At 45.8% G+C, this 15,972-nt stretch overlaps 1 long non-coding RNA gene across 1 annotated transcript in view; it reads left to right on the top strand.

The window, feature by feature from the left end:
- The window catches only part of LOC139263849 (uncharacterized), a 51,132-nt gene extending 38,197 nt beyond the window's left edge, over positions 1 to 12,935 (top strand). Inside the window, exons 2-3 of the long non-coding RNA XR_011593231.1 lie at positions 11,238 to 11,302; positions 12,738 to 12,935. This is a non-coding gene — a long non-coding RNA (uncharacterized lncRNA). The remainder of the gene's footprint in view (positions 1 to 11,237; positions 11,303 to 12,737) is intronic.
- The last annotated feature ends 3,037 nt before the right edge of the window (positions 12,936 to 15,972 follow it).

Genomic DNA, 15,972 nt, shown 5'->3' with positions numbered 1-15,972 from the left:
AGGGATAGCTTGGGGCCAGCTCCCCGGAGGGAGAGTTCATGCACGAGTTCAAATGCAGATGAGGACTGCTATGGGGTGTCCTTCAGAAGATGGGTGATGGGCATGCACACTCAATTTCTAGGTGCAATAGCACATCTGCCAGAGAGCCTCTCGCCAGTGTCAAGGAGCGTGGAGGAGTCTGGCTCCAACATTGCACAAGGCTCTGCGCAGAGCTTGGAGCTCAGGATTTTCAGCCTGGAAATGATGGTGAACTCCAGAAGAGCCTGTGTTGACCCAAACAAGATGGTGCGTGTGGTGGGCAAGGTTGCAGCTTTCATTGCAGCTCAGACAGAAGCGACCTTAATGTCTTATTGCTGCAGCGGAAGCTCAGACCACTCTCATGCAGTCTCTACTTGGTGCCATCGAAACTCAGACCGCTCTCATGCAGTCTCAGCCGGAAGCCACCCAAGCTCTGACTGCTGCCATTGTGGCTGGGTTTACGAGTGTTGACAGAGGTTTGCAGGGTGTCACAGCATCCGAGCAATCTGTCCTCCAACAGCTCTGAAGATGCAACACCGGTTTAGCCCGCGTTTAGCAAAGACGCCAACTTGGTAAAGGAGTTGAAGCGTGCGCTAGGAATGGCAGCCCGGAGGATCGTTAAGTGGCTGATTGACAAGTAAATCGTCTGCTAGCTCCATTAAAGAGGCTGCACAGCATTCTGGTGGGTAATGCTTCATTTAACAACCTCTCCTAACAGCGACCAGCTGAACAGGAGTAAATAAGTTGGTGCTGGGGATTTCTAGCACTACTCAGCTTTCACTGATCACTTGCTGATTGAGATTAACTGACTGCATTTGAGGAGAACTTTTGAGACACATTGGGACATTTTTTGGGACACTGTGTCAAGACTTCACCAACTCGATCAACATTTTTCCTGGAAATTTTCTCAGGACTTCACTTAAAAAGAGTACTACTCTACCTTATAGGAGTCACCAGGGGAAAGAGGGTGCTTGGTTATGGGCATCTTGCTAGGGGTACCCCTTGGTCTGCATGAGGAATTGGAGGAGGAGAAGAGGCCAGGCAGACCAACACCAGCATGCCAGAGGGTGAGGAGGACTCTCAGAAGAAGGCCCTATCCATCTACGGTCTTCAGAGAGCACTACTCCTACATTTACATGACCCAAGACCAGTGCATGAGGAGATTGCACTTTAACAAGGAGGTTGTCACAGAGACCTGTGGCCTTGTTGAACAAAGACTCAGAATTCACTGCACAGCTAGGACTGCCTTGCCTGTGACAGTCAAGGCGCCAGCAGCACTTCATTTTTATGCTACTGGAACCTTTCCGGTTGCCACAGGTGATATCAGTCACAAGTCACAATCCTCTGTGTATTTATGTATCAGGGAGGTCGCAGTGGCTCTCTACGCTTTGAGGAATAACTACATCTCATTGGCTTTTAATTAATTTGTTGATGGGATGTGGGTGCCAGCAATTATTGACCATCCCCAATTTCCCTTGAGAAGGTGGTGGTGAGCTGCCTTACTGCAGTTTGTGTGGTGAAAGTACTTCCATAGTGCTGTGAAGGAGGAAGTTCCAGGATTTAGATCCAGCGACGATGAAGGAACGGAGATATATTTCCAAGTCAGGATGGTGTGTGACTTGGAGGTGATGGTGTTCCTATGTGCCTGCTTCCCTTGTTCTTCTAGGTGGTAGAGATCGTGGGTTTGGCAGTTGCTGCTGAAGAAGCCTTGGTGATTTGCTACAGTACATCTTTTAGATAGTATACACTCCAGCCACAGTGTGCCAGTGGTGGAGGGAGTGTATGTTTAAGGTGGCGGATAGGGTGCCAATTAAGTGAGCTGCTTTGTCCTGGATGGTATCGAACTTCTATAGTGTTGTTGGAGCTGCACTCATCCAGGCAAGTGAAGAGTATTCCATCACACTCCTGACTTGTGTCTTGTAGATGGTGGAAAGGTTTTGGGGAGTCAGGAGGTGAGTCATTCACCACAGAATACCCAGCCTCTGATCTGCTCTTGTCGCCACAGTATTTATGTGGCTAGTCCAGTTAAGTTTCTGGTCAATGGTGACCCCCAGGATGTGGCAGCTCCCTGGATATGAGGCATTCATCTGCTGGTGGTTGCACAAGCTTTACATTGATGGAATGGAATCCTTTCCTGTTCCTGAACAGTTTAATTGAGGAGCTCGCATGACCACATGTGTGGCTCGCTGGACAATGGGGAATCCTGCAATCCTGTTAAACCCTAGAGCTCTCTGCGTCTGCTCATCTCTGGGGGATTCGCCGGTGGTAATGCCATTGAATATCAAAAGGCTCTCTCTGATGGACTGGAGGGTAGCTAATGTAACCCCACTGTTTAAAAAAGGAGGGAGAGAGAAAATGGGGAATTATAGACCGGTTAGCCTGACATCAGTGGTGGGGAAAATGTTGGAATCAATAATTAAAGATGAAATAGCAGCGCATTTGGAAAGCAGTGACAGGATCGGTCCAAGCCAGCATGGATTTATGAAAGGTAAATCATGCTTGACAAATCTTCTAGAATTTTTTGAGGATGTAACGTAGAGTGGATAAGGGAGAACCCGTGGATGTGGTGTATTTGTACTTTCAAAAGGCTTTTGACAAGGTCCCATACAAGAGATTAGTGTGCAAAATTAAAGCACATGGTATTGGGGGTAATATATTGACGTGGATAGAGAACTAGTTGGCAGACAGGAAGCAGAGAGTCGGAATAAATGGGTCCTTTTCAGAATGGCAGGCAGTGACCAGTGGGGTGCCGCAGGGCTCAGTGCTGGGACCCCAGTTATTTACAATATACATCAATGATTTAGATGAAGGAATTGAATGTAATATCTCTAAGTTTGCAGATGACACTAAGCTGAGTGGCAGTGTGAGCTGTGAGGAGGATGCCAAGAGACTACAGGGTGATTTGGACAGGTTAGGTGAGTGGGCAAATGCATTGCAGATGCAGTATAATGTGGATAAATGTGAAGTTATCCACTTTGGTGGCAAAAACTGGAAGACAGAATATTACCTGAATGGTGACAGATTAGGAAAAGAGGAGGTGTAATGAGACCTGGGTACATCAGTCATTGAAGTTTGGCATGCAGGTACAGCAGGCGGTGAAGAAGGCAAATGGCATGTTGGCTTTCATAGCTAGGGGATTTGAGTATAGGAGCAGGGAAGTCTTACTGCAGTTGTACAGAGCCTTGGTGAGGCCACATCTGGAATATTGTGTTCAGTTTTGGTCTCCTATTCTGAGGAAGGACATTCTTGCTATTGAGGGAGTACAACGAAGGTCCACCAGATTGATTCCCGGGATGGCAGGACTGACATATGAGGAGAGACTGGATCAACTGGGCTTGTATCCATTGGAGTTTAGAAGAATGAGAGGGGATCTCATAGAAACATATAAAATTCTGACGGGATTGGACAGGTTAGATGCAGGAAGAATGTTCCCGTTGCCGGGGAATTACAGAACCAGGGGTCACAGTTTAAGAATAAGGGGTAAGCCATTTAGGACTGAGATGAGGAAAACTTCTTCACTCAGAGAATTGTTAACCTGTTGAATTCTCTACCGCAGAGAGTTGTTGATGCCAATTGATTGGATATATTCAAGAGGGAGTTAGATATGGCCCTTACGGCCAAAGGGATCAAGGGGTATGGAGAGAAAACAGGGAAGGGGTACTGAGGTTGAATGATCAGCCATGATCTTATTGAATGGTGGTGCAGGCTCGAAGGGCCGAATGGCCTGCTCCTGCACCTAATTTCTATGTTTCTATGTTTTTTGTTGGAGATGGTCATTACCTGGAACTTGTGTAGCGCGAATGTGACTTGCCACTTATCAGCCCAGCCTCAATGTCAGCCTGGTCTTGCTGCATGCGGGCACAAATTGTCTCATTATCTGAGGAGTGTCGAAGGGAACTGAACAATGTGCAATCTTCAGCAAACATCCCCACTTCTGACCTTATGATGGAGGGAAGGTCATTGATGAAGCAGCTGAAGATGGTTAGCCCTAGGACACTGCCCTGAGGAACTCCTGCAGCAATGTCCTGGCGCCAACGATGACCAGAGGCAGAGAATTAATACTGAAAGCCTACCTCCAAAATCTGGTCTCAGCCAAATGTCCTATCCTTTCAGCAGATTATCCATGGTTCATCAGGATTGCAGCTGCTTGTTATGTGCTATCTTGTGCTGGAAGAGAAAAATGGTGATTGTGAATTTAAAAAAGAAAGACTTGCATTTATATAGCGCCTTTCATAACCACTGGACATCTCAAAGCACTTTACAGCCAATGAAGTACTTTTTAGAGTGTAGTCACTGTTGTAATGTGGGAAACATGGCAGCCAAGATGCGCACAGCAAACTCCCACAAACAGCAATGTGATAATGACCAGATTATCTGTTTTTGTTATGTTGATTGAAGGATAAATATTGGCCAGGACAACGGGGATAACTCCCCTGCTCTTCTTCGAAATCATTCCATGGGATCTTTTATGTCCACCTGATAGGGCAGACGGGGTCTCGGTTTAACATCCCATCCCATCCAAACTCCCTCAGCACTGTCAACCTAGATTTATGCACTCATGTTCCTGGAGTGGGACTTGAACCCACAACATTCTGACTTAGAGGCAAATGTGCTACCAACTGAGCCACAGCTGACACTGTGTGTATTAGTGAATTAGTGTATTGACAGGTATGTTTATGTGTATGTCTAATGCCCCACTTGCTTGAAGAGCAGGAAGATGTGTCTGAGGTGTGAATAGTGCCTGTGAAGGATGCAATACTGTGGGCTGCATGAATGTGTTTGTGTATAATTAAATGATGGATAAAGTGTGTTGAGATTGTGATGCTGGTGGTGGTGCAATTAATGAGCAGTGTGTTTGTAAGATTGGATCTTACCTTGACTACTCGTGTCAAGTCGTTAAATTTCTTGCAGCACTGAAGCCATGTCTTGGGTGATCTCCTCGAAAATGTGCCACAATAGCTGCCTCTGTGGCCGCCTTCTCCCCTATGGGTACAGGACATCCCTCCTCCTCCAGACCGCCTCCACCAGGACCTCCAGTGCCGCGTCCGAGAACCTAGGTGCCCCCTCATTCAGTCCCTGAGCCATCATTCCACGTTGGTTTCTCTCCCAGCCAGCGTCGAGGAGGAGGCGCGGTGAGTCGGGGGGCCTATAAAAGGCCCAACAGTCGGAGAGTGGCAGCGTCAAGGAGGAGCCAGCTGGTGCAGCTGCAGCAGGGAGAGAAGGCAAAAAAGTAGAAAGAAGTCAAAGGGTGACGTCACAGCCAAGGGGGTAAGTGGTTGGCTGGTGATAGGTGAGTAGTTTTTCTTTTTCTTTTCCTTTGTCAGTAGGTAACCTTTATCATTGTTGCCAAATTAAGTTAATTTAAGGGCTCAGTTATGACAGGAGAGCCCAGACACGTGTCATGCTCCTCTTGTGCTATGTGGGAACTCGGGGACGCTTCCAGTGTCCCTGACGACTATATGTGCAAGAAGTGTATCCTGCTGCAGCTCCTGACAGACCACATTGTGGCACCGGAGCTGCGCATGGATTCACTCTGGAGCATCCGTGATGCTGAGGATATCGTGAATAGCACATTTAGTGAGTTGGTCACACCGCAGGCAAAGATTACAAAGGCAGAGAGGGAATGGGTGACCAGCAAGAAGAGAAGTGGAAGGAAGATAATGCAGGGGTCCCCTGTGGTCATCCCCCTGCAAAACAGATATCGTTTTGGGTACTGTTGAGGGGGATGACTCATCAGGGGAGGGCAACAGCAGCCAAGTTCATGGCACCATGGGTAGCTCTGCTGCACAGGAGGGCAGGAAAAAGATTGGGAGAGCTATAGTGGCAGGGGATTCTATTGTAAGGGGGATAGATAGGTGTTTCTGCGGTCGCAATCGATACTCCAGGATGGTGTGTTGTCTCCCTGGTGCAAGGGTCAAGGATGTCTTGGAGCGGCTGCAGGACAATTTGGAGGAGGAGGGTGAACAGCCAGTTGTCGTGGTGCATATAGGTACCAACGACATAGGTTAAAAAAAACGGGATGAGGTCCTACAAGTTGAACTTAGGGAGCTAGGAGATAAATTAAAAAGCAGGACCTCAGGATTTCTACCAGTGCCACGTGCTAGTCAGAGTAGAAATAGCAGGATAGCTGAGATGAATGCGTGGCTTGAGGAGTGGTGCAGGAGGGAGGGATTCAAATTCCTGGCACATTGGAACCGGTTCTGGGGGAGATGGGACCAGTACAAACTGGACGGTCTTCATCTGGGCAGGACCGGAACCAATGCCCTAGGGGGAGTGTTTGCTAGTGCTGTTGGGGAGGGGTTAAACTAATATGGCAGGGGGATGGGAACCTATGACGGGAGACAGGGAAGTAAAATGGGGGCAGAAGCAAAAGATAGAAAGAAGAAAAGTAAAAGTGGAGGACAGAGAAACCCAAGGCAAAAATCAAAAAGGGCCACATTACAGCAAAATTCTAAAGGGACAAAGTGTGTTAAAAAGACAAGCCTGAAGGCTCTGTGCCTCAATGCGAAGAGTATTCGTAATAAGGTGGACGAATTAACTGCGCAGGCAGCAATTAACGAATATGATATAATTGGCATTACGGAGACATGGCTCCAGGGTGGCCAAGGCTGGGAACTCAACATCCAGGGGTATTCAACATTCAGGAAGGATATACAGAAAGGAAAAGGAGATGGGGTAGTGTTGCTGGTTAAAGAGAAAATTAACACAATAATAAGGAAGATGGATGATGTGGAATCTGTATGGGTAGAGCTGCAGTATACCAAAGGGCAGAAAACGATAGTGGGAGTTGTGTACAGACCACCAGACAATAGTAGTGAGGTTGGGGACAGCATCAAACAAGAAATTAGGGATGCGAGCAATAAAGGTACAGCAGTTATCATGGGCAACTTTAATCTACATATAGATTGGGCTAACCAAAGTGGTAGCAATATGGTGGAGGAGGATTTCCTGAAGTGTATTAGGGATGGTTTTCTAGACCAATATGTCGAGGAACCAACTAGGGTGGGCGATGTGTAATGAGAAAGGACTAATTAGCAATCTTGTTGTGCGAGGCCCCTTGGGGAAGAGTGACCATAATATGGTAGAATTCTTCATTAAGATGGAGAGTGACACAGTTTATTCAGAGACTAGGGTCCTGAACTTAAAGAAAGGTAACTTTGATGGTATGAGACGTGAATTGGCTAGATTAGACTGGCGAGTGATACTTAAAGGGTTGATGGTGGATAGTCAATGGCAGACATTTAAATATCACATGGATAAACTTCAACAATTGTACATCCATGTCTGGAGTAAAGAAATAAAATGGGGATGGTGGCTCAACCGTGGCTAACAAGGGAAATTAGGGATAGTGTTAAATCCAAGGAAGAGGCATATAAATTGGCCAGAAAAAGCAGCAACCCTGAGGATTGGGATAAATTTAGAATCCAGCAGAGGAGGACAAAGTGTTTAATTAGGAAGGGGAAAATAGAGTATGAGAGGAAGCTTGCTGGGAACATAAAAACTGACTGCAGAAGCTTCTATAGATATGTGAAGAGAAAGAGATTCGCGAAGTCAAACATAGGTCCCTTGCAGTCAGAATCAGGTGAATTTATAATGGGGAACAGAGAAATGGCAGACCAATTGAACAAATACTTTGGCTCTGCCTTCATGAAGGAAGACACGAATAACCTTGTGGAAATACTAGTGGACAGAGGATCTAGCGAGAAGGAAGAACTGAAGGAAATCCTTATTAGTCAGGAAATTGTGTTAGGGAAATTGATGGGATTGAAGGCCAATAAATCCCCAGGGCCTGATAGTCTGCATCCCAGAGTACTTAAGGAAGTGGCCCTAGAAATAGTGGATGCATTGGTGATCATTTTCCAACAGTCCATCAACTCTGCATCAGTTCCTATGGACTGGAGGGTAGCTAATGTAACACCACTTTTTAAAAAAGGAGGGAGAGAGAAAACGAGGAATTATAGACCGGTTAGCCTGACATCGGTAGTGGGGAAAATTTGGAATCAATTATTAAAGATGAAATAGCAGCACATTTGGAAAGCAGTGACAGGATCGGTCCAAGTCAGCATGGATTTATGAAAGGGAAATCATGCTTAACAAATCTTCTAGAATTTTTTGAGGATGTAACTAGTAGAGTGGACAAGGGAAAACCAGTGGATGTGGTGCATTTGGACTTTCAAAAAGCTTTTGACAAGGTCCCACACAAGAGATTGTTGTGTAAAAGTAAAGCACATAGTATTGGTGGTAATGTATTGACGTGGATAGAGATCTAGTTGGCAGACAGGAAGCATAGAGTCGGAATAAACGGGTCCTTTTCAGAATGGCAGGCAGTGACTAGTGGGGTGCTGCAGGGCTCAGTGCTGGGACCCTAGCTATTTACAATGTACATCAATGATTTAGATGACGGAATTGAGTGTAATATCTCCAAGTTTGCAGATGACACTAAGTTGGGTGGCAGTGTGAGCTGTGAGGAGGATGCTAAGAGGCTGCAGGTTAGGTGAGTGGGCAAATGCATGGCAGATGCAGTATAATGTAGATAAATGTGAGGTTTTCCACTTTGGTGGCAAGAACACGAAGGCAGAATATTTTCTGAATGGTGGCAGATTAGTAAAAGGGGAGGTGCAACGAGACCTGGGTGTCATGGTACATCAGTCATTGAAAGTTGGCATGCAGGTACAGTAGGCGGTGAAGAAGGCAAATGGCATGTTGGCCTTCATAGCTAAGGGATTTGAGTATCGGAGCAGGGAGGTCTTACTGCAGTTGTACAGGGCCTTAGTGAGGCCTCACCTGGAATATTGTGTTCAGTTTAGGTCTCCTGATCTGAGGAAGGACGTTCTTGCTATTGAGGGAGTGCAGCGAAGGTTCATCCGACTGACATATGAGGAGAGATTGGATCGACTGGGCCTCTATTCACTGGAGTTTAGAAGAATGAGAGGGGATCTCATAGAAACATATAAAATTCTGATGGCACTGGAAGGCTAGATGCAGGAAGAATGTTCCCAATGTTGGGAACCAGGTGACATAGTCTAAGGATAAGGGGTAAGCCATTTAGGACCGAGATGAGGAGAAACTTCTTCACTCAGAGTTGTGAACCTGTGGAATTCTCTACCGCAGAGAGTTGTTGAGGCCAGTTCGTTGGATATATTCAAAAGGGAGTTAGATGTGGCCCTTATGGCTAAAGAGATCAGGGGGTATGGAGGGAAGGCAGGAATGGTGTATTGAAGTTGCATGATCAGCCATGATCGTATTGAATGGTGGTGCAGACTCAAAGGACCGAATGGCCTACTCCTGCACCTATTTTCTGTGTTTCTATGTTTAACATATTGGGGAAGTTTGCAATTCTGGAGAATCCTAGAAGCCTCTCACTCTGTGCCTCCCTGGTCATAGGGAAGCTGATCAAGTCCCTCCTGCATGTGTACAGGGCTTCAGTGACCTGTCTAATGCAGCAATGTGTGGCATGCTGAGACAGTCCACAAATGTCGCCAGCTATGGCCTGAAAAGAAGCCGACGCGTAGAATGACAGTGCTGCGGTGACTTTGACCTCAACAGACAGTGCAGTACTGATGGTGCTAGCAGGCCGCAGATCTCCCCTTATGAGCTGGCATACCTCAGTGATAACCTCTTTGTGGAAGCGCAGTCTCCGAAAGCAGGTGGTGTCGGGAAAGTTGAGGTAAGAGCGTTTCTCCCTGTAATTGCGGGGGGTGTAATTTCTGGTCCTCCTCATCAGTCTGGCACGTCTTACATTGGGCACATAATGCTGTGGAGCGTACCTTCTGCCATCTCGAGTCTGCTGCATGTAATTGGTCATCAAGAGAGGCTGTGAAAGGACAGGCCCCATTGCAATGGCTCTCTGTTTTCCACCGATTGATGACAAACAATGAATGTCCCGACGAAGACACTTATTCAATTCCAATCGGTTACAGTATGGTCAAGATGTTAGTACAGTGGTTCACTTCAACTCTAACGACCTCCAGAGTACATCCGAACTTCCCCAAGGTTGAAGCACAGTAGCCTTTTAAAGGATGTGACGTGATGTAGAACATGGCATTCATAATGCTGTGATTAGTTCCAGTTAGTTCCACTTTTTCTGGGTGTTTTTTTGGGCGAGCGATATTGTGGGCGATATGTGCGCGAGGTGGTGAAAGTGATGCTGGGCGATCTCATGGCCGCTAGTTTCGGTAAATATGCTCTTTACGACAAAAAAAAGTGCGCGGACGGTATTATTGAATTTTGGCGTTAAATCGGTGTGGAAACTTTCGCTGGGCGATATGGGCGTTGATTTTGCCCATTCTGATGATTCCGCCCCAAAAAAGTGGGCGGGCGGTATTTTTTCCTGGCGTTAAGCACATGGGGAAAGTAACGCTCGGCGATAAGTTGCCGAAAAATGCCCATCAGTTTCCATTTTGTGGCTAAATGGGCGATATATGGGCATTATATGTCATTTCAGCGGTAAAATGGACGTTAAGCTGGCGTTAAGCATGCAAAAAAAATTGGAAATCTAGCCCATTATGACATAAAAATAAAATATTTCCCCGATTTTTTTAAAACGTTTTTTTAATTATGGTTAAAAATAAACTTACCGTATAAAATATGTGTTTATAATTTAATTTTGTCGTGTTTTTGTATGTTTTAAAACACTTGCGCCTGCTTTTATCAGGCGCAGAATTTTTGAGGACATTTGCTGGGCAGTATATGTGTAAATCCCGCAATCTTGCCCAAGAAATGTCCTCGCTTGACAGATCAGAAAAGCCGGTTTTCAGCGCATGCGCATTGCGTGCTGAGAACCGGCTTTTCTGATACCTTCCTGGGTCTGTAGAAATTTCATACGGGCCCCGGACGTCAGAATTTCTACTCCATTATTGAAATGTAAGACTGCAGGTCAAGGTTATGAACTATGTTGCCCTCTGCATTTTATTTCATTATTCTCCCTCTATTTACATAAAATTGTTTCTGATGATTCTCCATTCTTAAAGTCTTGTCAATTTTCCTCCCATACTATGCCCAGTGTATACTTTCTCTACAATAATATTTAAACTTTGATATTTAAGCAGAATAAATTTTAGTTAGCAAAGCTTAAGAAAAAAGTGTAACAAGAATGGTAAGTATTTGTGTGTTTTTGATGTGTGCATGACTGTAAAGTAGTATTAACTTAGTAGCCTTCAAACTCATGCCATCTCTGACAGTATTAATCAGGGCCTGATAGTATATATTTTCTTCTCAAGGTTCAGTGTAGGATGAGATGCTGACAAGGAGCTGACCTGCATCTGCTCTGAACTGACAAGATGCTGTAAGTGTTCCAAGAATGGGAGTTAAAACCTGTCAACCTGCCCATCCACCTCAGGCGTAGTGACATTTGCACCCAGTAATATGGGAAATCTCACCCACCATTAACTGTGATTATCCCTCAACAAACATCTATTACATTCTTTATCTTCTGAGCCTTTATTTCGCTCTCAAAGATCACTTACATGTTGTTTATAAAAGATTACGAATAAATTCGTGCATCTCTGTATTTCACGTGCACGCTGGCAGAAAAATACTCTTCTCACAAATATTTTTAGCCAAAGTTGTTTTACTTTATTACCTTTCCTTCATTATTTTATGACCAATGTCTTTCTGCATCATTATCATGGCCAGGCTGTACTTCAGCGGGTGTTAATAATGATCAGTGGCACTTGTTGGTACAGATGAGCAGCGGGGGGGGCGGAGGGGGATTCCATGAGAGACCCATTTTGGAAATCCAAATGTTACCTAGGATTGCCTCGATTTTAACCCTGCCACTCCCTCACCACCCCCCTCTCCTGATCGGCAGGAGAGGGTCGGGGAGGGGGGATGTGGGGTTTAAGATATCAGGATCAGCCTACCTGACCCCATTCCCACAGGCAAGGACCCAATTAACATTCCAAAGTCGTAGCCTGATGGCATCTTCGGCACCACGACTTAAATTTAATAATGAATGACGGGGAGGCCCAACGTGTGGGATTCCTGGCAGTTCATCTGTGGTAAGAGCTGCTGGCTCCCCAAGGTAAGTGGATCTTTTAGCACTCCTTGTGAGAAGGAGTGCTCCCCTCAAGTTCCTCAAGGAAGCCTTCGGCCTCCCCTCAGCTTTCCCGATCAATCACTGGAGCTGATGCTCCTGTCCCAGTTCCAGGGACCATCTCCAAGGATCCCCAGCTGCGACGTCTTGCCTCTAGCCTTCCCACCAATCAGTCTGTCCCTTTGGCCTGGTGGGAGGCAACCCTACAATTTGCTAAAAGGCCCAGCCATTAAGATCAGCAGTGCCTCCATATCCCGGCTCTGCCCGGTTCTTCTGCTGATTTCACCCTCCCCCGCACCATCCCTGGTTCCTCGTGAATATCGGGGCACTATGATAAAACTCACTGGTTAAGTTTATTTTTACAAAAGAAATTGAAAAGCCCCACTGGTAATTGCATTTTTACGGTAAAAAATACACAGCCCCTGATGTTTCTTGTCATTTTTTTTTCTCCTTTTTTTTTGCTGCTCGGCTAAAGCTGAACATCCCAGGATGCCAGCCGGTCCGCAGATCCATTGACAAATTCAGCTTCGTGGCTATTCAGTAGAAAAATATTAAATGACATACCAGGGAAACCTAACTGTAATTAAAGAAGAATTCGAGATGCTATTATGTGAATACCTGAAAGGAGGCCAGGCATTATCAGTAATTGATATTAAATTCCTCTTTCCTGTTTCTTATGCTGAAGAAATGAAAGTTTGCTGCCAAGATTTGTTGGAATGAACTCAGATCCCTTCCTCTTATCATGCCTGGGGTCTTTTCTCAACAGACTTGCCTGTCACACACCAGTCTGAAAGTATTCATCACTTTTAATTTACTGTGAACAGCAAAATCACCTAACAGGATACCTTGTTATACCTCATATAGAGCTTGTGTTCTGCATGACATCCCATAATGTTTCACGCACAAATGATTAAACATAATTTAGAGGTAATCCAATTTTGTTCATGCCTCTGATTTAAAATACTTTAAAATCATTTTTGTATAAAACAACATTTATTTTCTCTTGTTGAATTCCTCGAGTTTTGTCTTCTGCCAGATGATTACTAGCCGCCTGCATTCTTGTGAAGGTGGGATTCCTGCTGATAATTTAGGGTGTAATTCACAACTCTTACATCTGTGGAATGCAGCGTTTCAAACAGCTTAAAATATTTTTTATTTCTCAGCTATATTTCAGAAAAATCTCCAGTGCATCCAGGAATTTTGAGATGTTTCAATCAATCCCCACCTCCCCCCGTGAAAAATCCTCCCATAACATTAAATTAACTTTTTTTTCCCGAAAGATCTTGTGAAACTCGATTTAAATGATGGATGTGAATTAAAAAGAGTAACTGCTGATAACATGAAAGGCTTCAATGGCTGGTTTGCATTTCAGAATAAAATTGTACGATGTATACTCTCCCGACTATTTTCTGTCAAAATATACTGGCCATCAGTACTGGCTGTAATAGCTAAAATTGATAAAAAAATAAAATGATTCCAAAATGGAATAAAAGCCGATCCATGAACTTAACAGCACATGCTGTAATCTGTAAAAGACATACAATGGAAGTGAGTTCAAGGATGTATTCCATCTCAACATCTGGCTAATAATCCAGACTTGTTTGAAATTAACACTCATATTTTGTGATGTCTTCTGAGCCCACTGATAATATTGCTGCCTAATCACTCACTCGTATTCATTTAAGGTAGGGATGTTGTTTCGTTGCGATCCGGTCAAAAATGGAGACTGCCACTTTAGTGTCATTCTCTGGAGTAGGACTCAGCAGTCACCATTTTGGTGAGGGCCTTAGTGCAGCCGTTAGCAGCGCTGGCCCTGGAGATGTAAGTTAAGAGAGGGTGACATCAGTCAGTGTGCAGAGTTCAGTGCTGGGTCCTAAGCTTGCTATGAAAACCCAGCGTCCAGCACACTGACAGAGATACTTGGGCCCAAATTTCCCCAGGAGTTGCTCCGTTTTTTTTGGAGCAACTTGATTTTTCTGAAGTATCTTTATAGTTGCAATTCTGGCCATTTAGTTTGCGCCAGTGTAAGTGAGTTAGTTAGGTTTTTTTTTTAGTTCTGTTTTTTTTTTCAAAAGGGGGAGTTCCCAGCCACTTACGCCTGTTTTAGGTGTTTGGCCAGCAAATAGTTGCTCCAAACTAATTTAGGCCAGCATATGTTGCCACTTCTGTCCGTACAGAAAAACCTTATCTAGAGTTAAGGAATCGGCGCAAGTAACTACATTTAAAGCACCACCAAGCACCAAACAAAGCACAAAAAGTAATAAGCATTCAATAAAAAATAAAGAACTGAAGTAAATAATTAAATTAACAAATAAAGAACTGAAATAAATCCTGCCTTCAACTAAACTCAGCAGCGGCTGGTCGTGTGGGAGTCCCTTCGGCCTGGGATAGGGGAGGGAGAATGCGGCTACCGCCCCACCGACTTTCAACCCTTTTTGGACGGGAATTTTTTCCCTTTTTGCCCATTTTTCGGGTTTTTGGTTGGGCTTTAAAACCGGCAGCCTGAAACCTGACAGAGGCATGGGGCTTCGGCTCCCTCACGTGAGGGACCGCAGACGACTCCATTTAGCCCCGAAAAAGTTCGGAGATCGGCCGACACACTCCAGTTCAGCCCTGGGGTCGTAGGTCGTAGGCAGAAAGGTATTTTGTCAGCGCCAGCCGGCATCTCCAACACAACAACAGGCACCGCTGTCCTCAAGACCAACGCAGGCAGGCTAGTACAGGCGGACGGATGGGGGGTGGGTGCACGAGTGCGCTGGAGCCCGGGCTCAACTCACACCGTTCTGGAGTCCTGATTCAGAGAGAGAGAGAGAGAGAGGGACAGGAGACATCGGAGCGAGAGAGAGAGATAGGAAGGCCAGAAGCCGTGGCTGGGCAGCAGAGTGTCGGAGGATAAAAGCAGGCAGCAGCGACGGCGGCGAAACATACGGGGACTGAGTTGGGCGCGTGCTCAGCGGTCGGCAAGTGTGCTAGAGCCAGGCTGGCCACGTGTGGAAGGGCATCGAGGTCCAGCACAACACATAGCACTGCATAGACTCTTTGGCAAGCCGCCACCCAACCAAACAAATGCAAAGCCAGCCCAGCATGGCAAGCGACATCGCTGCACGACAAGCTGTCCTCGGTCCAAACCACTAGACTGCAGCCAAAGATGACCAAACTCTGCCCCGATCAAAACTCAGTCGCACCAACCTGTTTCTTGCAGGCCTCAGCGGCCGGCCTGTGCAGCAGGCCATTCGGCCTGGGATAGGGGCGGGACGTGTTCTGCAGGCATCATCATCACAATCATGGGAAGGAGCTACTGCGCAAGCGTGACCACTCTACTGCGCTTGCATGCAGCTGCCGGCACTGTTTTCAGCGCAGGGCTGTAGCTCCACCCGCCACTCCACGAGGAGTGCCACGCCAGGACCCGGGACACACGGCAGAGCAACCAGAATCGTTAGTAAGTTTTTCGGCACCATTTCCAGTGCACAAAGTTGGTGCATCTCGGGAGAGTGCGCCGAAAAAAGGGGTTGGGGAAATTTGGGCCCACTGTCAGTACCTCTTAAAGGGACACACACATCTTTCAGGTAAATTTGCAATTAAGCTTCTGGACTGGATTTTTTTTGTTTGTTTTATTAAAGTAGTGGCTTGCTGCAATACATGTTAAAATGTTTTTAAGTGTGCAGGGATAGCTGCTGGATGCTTGCAAGGTCTCAGAAGGTAAAGGAAGACCACTGAGAAGACGAAAAATGCTGAAATACTCAGCAGTTCAGGCAACATCCGTGGAGAAAGAAACAGAGTTTACATCTCAGGTCAAGATGCTGCCTGACCTGCTGAGTATTTCCAGCATTTTCTGCTTTTTATTTCAGATTTACAGCATCCATTCACAGGGAGAAGAGGAAGACACATAAGAGGAAGACACAGAAGAATAAGAAACAGCA

This window comes from Pristiophorus japonicus, chromosome 5 (assembly GCF_044704955.1).
Source record: "Pristiophorus japonicus isolate sPriJap1 chromosome 5, sPriJap1.hap1, whole genome shotgun sequence".
Classification (NCBI taxonomy): Eukaryota; Metazoa; Chordata; class Chondrichthyes; family Pristiophoridae; genus Pristiophorus; species Pristiophorus japonicus.
Note: the sequence above shows the minus strand (reverse complement) of the source record. Positions and strands in the feature narration are given on the sequence as shown.